The 10180-nt window shown below is 46.8% G+C and overlaps 1 pseudogene across 1 annotated transcript; it reads right to left on the bottom strand.

Moving 5' to 3' along the window:
* Nucleotides 1–6124: 6124 nt before the first annotated feature.
* LOC311586795 (large ribosomal subunit protein uL22-like) lies at nt 6125–6661 on the bottom strand (annotated as a pseudogene). Its single transcript has one exon. The product of its transcript is annotated as a large ribosomal subunit protein uL22-like (transcript).
* Nucleotides 6662–10180: the final 3519 nt, after the last annotated feature.

Below are 10180 nucleotides of genomic sequence, written 5' to 3'. Positions count from 1 at the left end.
ACAGCAAAAGTAAGGCTCCTGCCCCAGCTCTCCCAGCATCCAGCTGGGGTTGATTTCAGCTCTGGCTATGACACAGGAACCATTTGTTTCCAAGCAGTAATAACTTAGTACCAAGGGACATTAGCTGACCAAATGCAATGACTAAAATGCAACTGGAGAGACCACAAAGGTCAGTCGATAAAGTGTTTGCATGCAAGAGTGAGTTCCTGAGTTCAAGCCTCTGCATACACCTAAAATGTCCTCAGGTGTAGTAGTGTTCACATGTAATCTCAGCGCTGATTGGGAGGTAGAGGAAGGCGTATCCCTGGGGCTTGCCTGCCAGCCAGCCTAGACAAATCAGAAAGGCCCAAAACCCACCAAAGGCACCATCCCCCCAAACAATATGGCTCCTGAGAAACCACACCCAGTGTTGACCTCTGTACTCCAGAAACACATCTATATACACACAGAGAGACATTTTTCTTCTCTTAGCAATCATTAGGCTGACCAAACTGATATGGAAAAATCCCAGATTCAGAACAAATAGCTTTCTAATGATTGTGAAATTTCCTAGGCCTTTTTTTTTTATTCAGAGAATGAAAATTTAGAGAGACATTGAAATGATAGGTTAGGGCTCCGCTGGCAATGATAGGTAGACAAAGACCTTGATTAAAACCGGAGGCAGTGGTTGGTAAATACGGCTCAGTTGGTAGAGTGTTTGCCTGGCACGTCCAAAGCCTTGGGCTCCATCCCCAGCACCACGTGAACCAGACAGGTGGCACACACCTGTAATCTTAGCACTGGAGAGACAGGTAGAAGTGAGAGGATCCGAAGTTCAAGGTCATCCTTAGCTACACACACACACACACACACACACACACACACACACACACACACAATTGAGGGTGTCTTGGGTTGGGCTATGTGAGACCCTGTCTCCAAAAGTGGTGTTAATAACAGCAGTAATCAGAAATAACAAACAGTGTTGTTGAGTCAAACAAGTACACATTTTGGATTCGGTCTCCGTCATCCTCTATCTCTGTGACCGTCTCTGAGTCTGCACGCTTTGAAGGAGATTGGCCCTGTAGGTTCATATGGTTGAATACCAATTGGTAGAACTGTATAGAAAGGATTAGAAGGTGTGGCCTTGTTGGAAGAGATGTGTCACTGGGGCAGGCTTTGAAGCTTTAAGATTCCAGTCACTAGGAGTCTCTCTCTCTCTCTCTCTCTCTCTCTCTCTCTCTCTCTCTCTCTCTCTCTCTCTCTCTCCCTCTCTGTCTCTTTCTGTGTCTCTCTGTCTCTCAGTGTGTGTTTCTGTGTATGTGTCTGTCTCTCTCTGTGTGTCTCTCTCTGTCTCTGTCTCTGTGTGTGTGTGTGTGTGTGTCTCTCTCTCTCTCTTTCTCTTGTACTCTCTCTGTCTTCTACTTGTAGAGCAAGATGTAGGCTCTCAGCTGCCCCCGCCCCTAGGCCTTTGTTCCACCATCATGGACTCTACCCCTCTGAGAGCATAAGCCCAGTCAAAAGCTTTCCTCTATAAGTTGCCTTGGTCATGGTGTTTTGTCACAGCAGTAGGGAGTAACTAAGACACCTGCCTCATAGACCACTTCTTGCTAAACAGCTAGGAGATTTTTTCCAAAATATTAACCAACCTAGGAAATCATCTAAGTAAAAGTCTCTGACATCCTCTCATGTAAATTACAACAGTTCCTGCACACAGAAGCATGCACCATCAAATCCCTGCTGCTGCCTTGTGCTTTACACAGCACAGACTAGGATTCTGTCGTCTCTGAGTATGACAGAACCCAAGGGCTGGTGAGATGGCTTAGTGTGTAAAGGGGCTCGCCACCAAGCCTGACAACCTGAGTTCAGTCCCAGTGATCCACATGCTGAAAAGGAAGAATCAAATTCTGAAAGCTAAGCCCAGGCCTCTGGCCTCCGCGTGCACACACGCATGCATGCATGCACAACACACAAACAAATGTGACTTTAATAATATTTTTTTCAGTTATTTCACAATTTTTATTAAGATGAATAAGATTTACACAAAAATGTTAATTTGTGACTTTATCAACTGTTAGCAACAAAACTGCTCACGCTAGCACTAGAAAGGGAAGAAAAAGACATATCTTGGAGAAAGCTACTCTATTTATATCTTTAATGTACAAATGTTTAATTGAAGGATTTTTTTATATTCCAAAGACTTTAATAATATTATAAGACACTATCTTAGTCAGGGTTTCATTGCTGTGAAGAGACACCATGACCATGGCAACTCTTATAAAGGAAAACATTTCGTTGGGGCTGGCTCACAGTTTCAGAGGTTTAGTCCATTATCATCAAGGCAAGAATCATGACAGCTGGCTAGGTGGGTGCCATCTTCCTCCCTCATCACTCCACGCATAGCCACCCCCCAAGATGTACAGTTGGCTAAGGAGGATGGCTTCCCCCAGTAAAGGAGATCTTGAACCTCCAAACAAGCTCTCCAGGAAAAGCCACCACTCCCTATGCCCTGACCCCTCGTGAAGAGGCTGCGTGGAAGCAAGGGTCCAGCCAGCCTCAGCTTCATGCTTGTGACCCTCTGTGAGAATCAGAAGGTGTTCCTGGATGGTGCTGCCCACTTCCCGTAGCCTTTATTCTTACATAGGGGGATGTCTACACTTCCAGAGCCTCTGCTGTATCTCCCTCTCATATGGCTTCCCTGGTTCTAGGAGTCCCTCCTTGCCTGTGGTTTCACTTTCAACAGTTTTCGGTACTGTGGGTAACTATAGTCTGAAAACATTCAGTGAAAATTTCCACAGGGAAATAATTCTAAGTAGCATAGTGACATCTCACACCATCCTGCCCAGAGTATGAATCATCGCTTTACCCAGAATATCCATGGAGTATACACTACCCTCTCATCAGTTATCATCCTGGTATCCACAATATTCATGCTGTATACACTACCCTCTCATCAGTCACCAGGTCAGCTGTCCCAGTACCCCAGAGCATGTGTTTAAGTAACCCAGTCACCGGAGTGGTGAAAGTCAATTTTGTTTCAACACATTGTTTACAATTATTGTTTTACTACTTAGTTATTACAGATCATCTCTTATGCCTAGTTTATAAATTGAGCTTTATCACACTGTCAAAGTTAGGGTCTCATTGCTGTGAAGAGACGCCATGACCACAGCATCTCTTAGAAAGGAAAGCATTTAATTGGGGCTGCCTCACACTTTCAGGGGTTCAGTCTGTTATTGTCATAGTCCGAAGCGTGGCAGCGTGCAGGCAGACGTGGTGCTGAAAGGTCTACGTCTTGATCCACAGGCAGCAGAAGGAAGCTGTGTGCCACGCGGGGCTTAGCTTAAACATAGGAGACCTCAGCCTGTCCCCATGGTGACACACTTCCTCCAACAAGGCCACCCCTACTCCAGCAAGGCCACACAGCCTAGTAGTGCCACTCCCTATGGGACAAGCATTTACACACATTGCTATTCAAAGCACCACACATAGGTGTGTACAGACAGGAAAAACATAGCCTCTTCAGGTGCTTTTTCCTTAGTATCTTTGTGTAATCGGCAAGATTTTAGACCTAAGCCAGTCCTTCTAAAGATGCAGAGGAGAAAACACACAGGGCTGTTTGCCTGCAGCCACACAAATGCACACCGTCATTAATATTCACACTGGTGACCCAAGAGAAAATTTGAAAACAACTGAATTGAAATGTTAAAATGGCAAATTCTCCCTGGAATAAATAAAAAGGTCTTTGACAAAACAGTCCCCTTTAAAAAAAATAAATGCAGTCCAGCATCTCCTCCCCCCTCAGAAGGGCCACCAAGCAGGAAAGCTGTGTCTCCCCCCCCCACCCCCCGCTGAGGACAACATCGAAATGTCAGCAGGCTGATGGCTCGCACAGTTCATCACTAAATTGAAAGTTGCATGGGGGAGGGTCGAAAATCAAATCCCAGCTCGTTTCACTAAGAATTGATCTAAGGCCAGCTTCATTACATCATTACATCATGTAATCTTACTAAACAGACCTCTGAATGTGTCTTCCAAAGAAAGTCAGGCTCCCTCCTCTGGCAGCGGAGGTTGGGGAGAGGCCATACGCACGTGGACCACACAACACTAACCTTGCTTTGGGGTTTCCTAGTGGAGAGAAGGTTAGAGGAGGTGGGATGAGGATCTGGATGTTAGGGGCTATTTTTTAAAAGGAATCTAGAATCTGAATCATTTGTCTCGCTGAGCTGTGTAGAACCGTAAACGGCTCACACATATGAACACATAACCCAGAGTCACACTCACACATATGAACACATAACCCACAGTCACACTCACACATATGAACACATAACCCACAGTCACACTCACACATATGAACACATAACCCACAGTCACACTCACACATATGAACATATAACACATACTCACATTCACATATATGAACATATAGCACACACTCACATTCACATATATGAACACATAACCCACACTCACACACACACACACACATATATGAATACATAACCCGTACTCACACTCACACATATGAACACTTATATACACACAAAAACTAATAAAAATTTAAAAGAGAAATAGAAGCAATTTTTTGTTTGGATTTTTCTTTTAATCTTTTCCTATTTGGGTGTTTGGGTTTTTGTTGTTGTTTTGTTTTGTTTTTTGTTTTGTTTTGTTTTGTTGTCATCGTCATCGTCGATGTCACCATCACTGTTTTTGACACAGGCTTGCCTTGAACTTGTGACAGTCCTCGGGTACCATCTAACTATGCTTCTTTGAGATGGGGTCTCTCACTTGCCTGGCACTCTTCAGTCAGGCTATGGGGCTGGCCAGAGAGCCCCAGAGATGTGCCTGTCACTGAGCACAGAAGACCTGGTCTCACTTCTCCTCACAGTCACAGACAAGAGCAGCTTCCCGCTTTGTCCCACCATCTCCTTTTTACATTTTAATTACATTTTACTTATTTCAGGTAGCTTGCACACATGCCACAGAACAGCTGGTGGGCGTAGGTTCTTTCCCTCCACTCTATGGGTCCCAGAAACTGAACTGGAGCAGCAGGCACCTGGTGGGTTTCTGAGTGAGAACACCCCCCATAGGTTCAGATATTTGAATACTTGGTCCCCATTTGGCAATGCTCCTTGGTTAGGGTTAGGAGGTGTGGCCTTGGGGGAGGAAGTATGTCACTGGGGCGAGGGGGGGGCTTTGAGGTCCCAAACTCAGGCCATTTCCAATGTGTTTCTTCTGCCTCCTGCTTGTGGTTTGAAAGGTGAGCAGTTGGCTTCTGCTCCAGTTTCTGCGCCTGCAGCCCACTACCTCCCCCTCTGCATCGTGGATTCTAATCCTCTGGCACTGTAAAGCCTTTCTTTTATAACTGCCTGGGTCACGGTGTTCCATCAGAACAGGGGGTACCGCTGCCTGTTTAGCCGTCTCACGGGCCTCCGATGCCTCTCTTTAGCTTTGGAGGTTCAGCACGTGTGCACATGCAGATGAGAACAACAGAGTTGCTGGAAAAATCACCCTCACTGCTGTCAATACAAAGCACACAGCTAGCAGGGCATAGTGGTGCACGCCTTTAATCCCAGCACTGGGGAGGCAGAGGCAAGCAGATCTCTGAGTTCGAGGCCAGCCTGGTCTACAAAGTAAGTGCAAGACAGCCAGGCCTACACAGAGAAACTCTGTCTCGGAAAACAAACAAACAAACAACAAAACAAAAAAGCACACAGCTTTGTAGAGCTCTCGACTCAGAGAGAATGAGAGAGAGTTTATTCTGCAGGGAATACGAGGGACCCAGATTCATGGTGTCCCAAATACAATGATCTAAAGTGGTAGCCATTTTATGAAGTCCCTATAGTAGCCCAGTAGCATAGAAAAAGAAATGATGAAAGGTCCTTTACAGGCAGGATTTGCCAACAGAGGGCTGGGGAACAACTCAGTTGAAACGCTTGCTATACAGGCTTGAGGCCCTGAGTTCAGGCCCCAGAACCCATATAACAAAGGCCAGACACAGTGCTACACAGTTGCTACCCTGGTGCTGGGGGCTTGAGATAAGCATCCTTATGGGTATCTGGCCAGCCAGCATCTGGCCAGCCGGTCTAGTCTTTTTTTTTTTTTTTTTTTAACTTTTACCTGCATTTATTTTATGCTGAATTTATTCCTGTGCCATCAGTTTTTGTTTCTCCAGTTTCTTCTGTGCCACCTCCTCCTCTTCAGCTTTGGAACAATCTGCTCCTTTTCAGTGAGGTCCTCTCAGTGCGGCATGGAGAGAGCTCATGCCCTGGTTAATCCGGCCATGGGCTCTGTAAGTTTCTCAGCGCATCTTAGGGGCCTTGTTCACCTGGACATGTTCAATGACCAGGGAACCTACATCTAAACCCTTAAGCTCAGCATTAATTTCTGCATTTTTTTCAGCATGTGCAGCAGAAATTCAGCACTCTTTCTGGCCACCGATCCTGAGGGCAGCACCACTATTTGGCCTGGGCGCATCTCTCGCCTCTACCATTATAGCGCCGGAACGGCACACATGGCTCTTTAAAGTGATGTCTTTCGGATATTTGGTGGCTTTTCATATTCATACCTTGATGGCCTGGACAGTTTCCTGAGTGTTCTTAAAATGGATACAAAGATTTGAACCTCTTGTTTTGCATGATTTTGTAGGGTTTTCTGGGTCAAGTAAGCAGTGAACCATCTTCATTGGTCACCTCTGGCTGCTTACAATAGCAGCCAGTCTATTCTAAAGAGAAAGTTCCTAGCCAAGACACACCTGAGGAGTAATGTCTGAAGGTAACTTCTGGCCAACACACACACACACACACACACACACACACACACACACACACACGGACACACGCATCCAAGCACACACTCACTGCATTGATGGAAACAGGCAAGCACATTACAGAAAAGCAAGAACTCTCTGCCTCGGATGCTATCTGATGACATTCTTAGACTTTGGGCTGTTGGAAACTAAGCGTTTGTTTGTATATTTCACAAAGCATCTTACCTAATAGTCACTAGGATGTTCAGTCAAACACAGAAGTGGACAATAAATGACTTTCAGAGGGGCTAAAAACAGCCCAAGACAATCTGTCTCCTGACAATCACAGCTCTAGTCAGTGAGCTCCAGAGAGCCTTTACAAGGCAGCCCAGCTTTTTTCTAGGACCTTCAGTTCATGTTACGAAATAAAACAGTGAACCAAAGTCAGGCGGTGGTGGCGCACGCCTTTAATCCTAGTACTCAGGAAGCAGAGGCAGGCGGATCTCTGTGATTTCGAGGCCAGCCTGCTCTACAAAGTGAATTCTAGGACAGCTAGAGTTACACAGAGAAACTTGTCTTTGAAAAAAAAAAAATATATATATATATATATAATAAAGCATCGGATGGAGATAGTCATGGACAAAAAGGTCAGTCGACAGTGCCAGGTGGCCCCAGGGCACAGACGGATAAGATGCTGGTCCCGAGCAGGTTGGAAAGCAGCGCAGGATGTAAAGTCATAGCTCTAGGCCCTGCTCCTAATATTTCTGACTCGGCAGCTCTGAAGTGACACCCGGGAACCTACACTTCAGGCCAGGTCCTGGGGAACTGCGGAAGCTGCTGGCTTGAGGACCTTTACCTGAGAGCGACTGCTCTAGGTGACAGTAATGTGAAAGGGGAGTGATATTCATAGAACAGCTTCATAGCGCTGGATGTTGGTTCTCTGTCAAGATTTAATTCCTAGCTGCACTTTCAAATCCTTGGGGAGATTGTCCCCACCTCCCATCCCCCTCATTGGCTCAAGCAATCTAAAGTAAGATCCAGTAATGCACAGTAAGATCCAGTAAGTGTCCTCAGTTGTCAAGAAAGAGTGACGGATGATGAATATGGGCCTGGCTACTACAACCCCTATGATAGCCATGTCTTGGACTAAGATTTGAGAGCATCCTGGGCCATGTCAAGGATACAGAATTCCAGTGCAGCCGTTTGTACTAATGTCCCAGAGGCATTCCCATCCTCCGGCAACTCTCGCTAGGTCCAGCAGGGCCTGCTAGCCCATCAGGTCCTTGGACGGAATTCAAATACTTTCACATGAGGAAGAGTCCCTGGGAAGCTAGAGAAGATGCAAATGCCAACTCTGTGGACCTGGGATGGAGCCTGGCATCTCTAACTGCCTCCTGAAGTTTGCAGACCATGTGAACAGCAAGGACTGCCTCCACCCTAATCTCCCCAGAGGCACCTAGAGGCCCTTTGCCCTGATTTTGTATTGCCATGTGTTGATTATACACAATAAGGCAGGCAGAGGCTCGGTTATGCAATATAGTGACATGCCCAGAAGCTAGACCAATGAGAGGCTAGGTAACAGCAAAGAAACAGAAAAAAAGCTGGGGTGTGAGATACCAAGGTGACCAAAATGAAGGAGTCGAAAGAATAGCCAGAGCTGTCCACTTCCCAGTCACTAGGGTGACAGGGACCGGCGCTTCAGCTAGAGGCCAGATAGCTGGCAAACCCTGCAGGCTGAGAGTCATGGAGACAGAGCACCCAACAGAATGCAGAGCAGTGCATCAGCATGACACACCTGTGCACAGTGAAGTGCATCAGCCCTAACACACCTGTGCACAGTGCAGTCATCAGCCCTAAGGCACCTGTGCACAGTGCAGTCATCAGCCCTAACGCACCTGTGCACAGTGCAGTCATCAGCCCTAACGCACCTGTGCACAGTGCAGTCATCAGCCCTAACGCACTTGTGCATGGTGCAGTCCATCAGCCTGACACACCTGTGCACAGTACAGTCATCAGCCTTAACACACCTGTGCACAGTGCAGTCATCAGCCCTAATGCACTTGTGCATGGTGCAGTCCATCAGCCTGACACACCTGTGCACAGTGCAGTCATCAGCCCTAACACACCTGTGCATGGTGCAGTCCATCAGCCTGACACACCTGTGCATGGTGCAGTCCATCAGCCTGACACACCTGTGCACAGTGCAGTGTATCATCCCAACACACCTATACACAGTGCAGTCATCAGCCCTAACATACATGTGCATGGTGCAGTGCATCATTCCTAACACACTGTGCACAATGCAGTGCGTCAGCCCTAACACACCTGTGTACAGTGCAGTTCCTGTTCACACTGCAGTTCATCATCCCTAATACACCTGTGCACACTGCAGGGCATCAGCCTAACACACCTGTACACCCACAGTGCATCATCCAAACACACCTGTGCACACTGCAGTACCTCAGCCCTAATACACCAGTGCACACTGCAGTGCATCAGCCTGACACTCCTGTGCACAAGCAGAAGATGTTTGAGGAAAATGAGGGAAATGGTTATAATGGAGGACTGGCCTGATGGCCGAGCTTCACAAAGATAAGAACCTGGGAATCATGTACCAGAGCTGGAGGAAGTTGCACATCACTGGGGCCAGAAGGAGCCTTGGTGTGGAGCACCGCAAACCTTCCGAGCTCTGCGAGCCCTGACGAGGCTATCCAGGAAGGTGGGCATACAGGGACTAGAATTTACATTCCTAAAGGGGCTTCCCAGGTGCCCAGGGTCAGCCCATCCTGTCCTCCTTCCCCCGTGGTCCCCAAACTACAATACTAAGCACACCTAATCCAAAAATTCAAAATCCAAGGCTTAGGACAGACATTAGACCACCAGTGGAAAATTTCACGTGACCTCGCATGACAGCTGCAGTCGAAACACAGGTGCATGAAAAATAGTGTATAAAATTGCCTTCTGGCTATGCATAAAAGATATATACAAAACATGGCCGAATTCAGTGTTTAGACTTGGGAGCCTTTCCCAAGATACCTCACTGTATCTGGGCATCTGTTCCCACATCCTAAGCCCAATGCACTTCTCACCCCAAGCATTTTTGGATGGGAAAACTTGATGTGTGTTTGTTGACCATCTAATATATACCAGACCAGAGAGACACTGAAAAAAAAAGCAATAAATAAGCAAATAAGTAAATGGTCTAGAGAGATGCCTCAGAGGGTAAACCACCAGCCGTGTGAGCATGAAGTCCTGAGTTAGGATCCCCAACATCCACGTGAAGAAATCTGGTCACCCCAGCAATATGGGGCTCAAGGGCTAACCAGCCTAGCCTGAATGATGAGTTCCAGTTTCAATGAGAGACCCTGGCTCAAGATAACGAAGGGAGAAGCAGTGAAGGAAAACATCCCAGCGTCAGTCTCTGGCCTCCATACTCCACCTACCCAGGCA

This window comes from Acomys minous (genome assembly GCF_964271855.1).
Source record: "Acomys minous genome assembly, chromosome: 16".
In the NCBI taxonomy this organism is placed as follows: domain Eukaryota; kingdom Metazoa; phylum Chordata; class Mammalia; order Rodentia; family Muridae; genus Acomys; species Acomys minous.
Note: the sequence above shows the minus strand (reverse complement) of the source record. Positions and strands in the feature narration are given on the sequence as shown.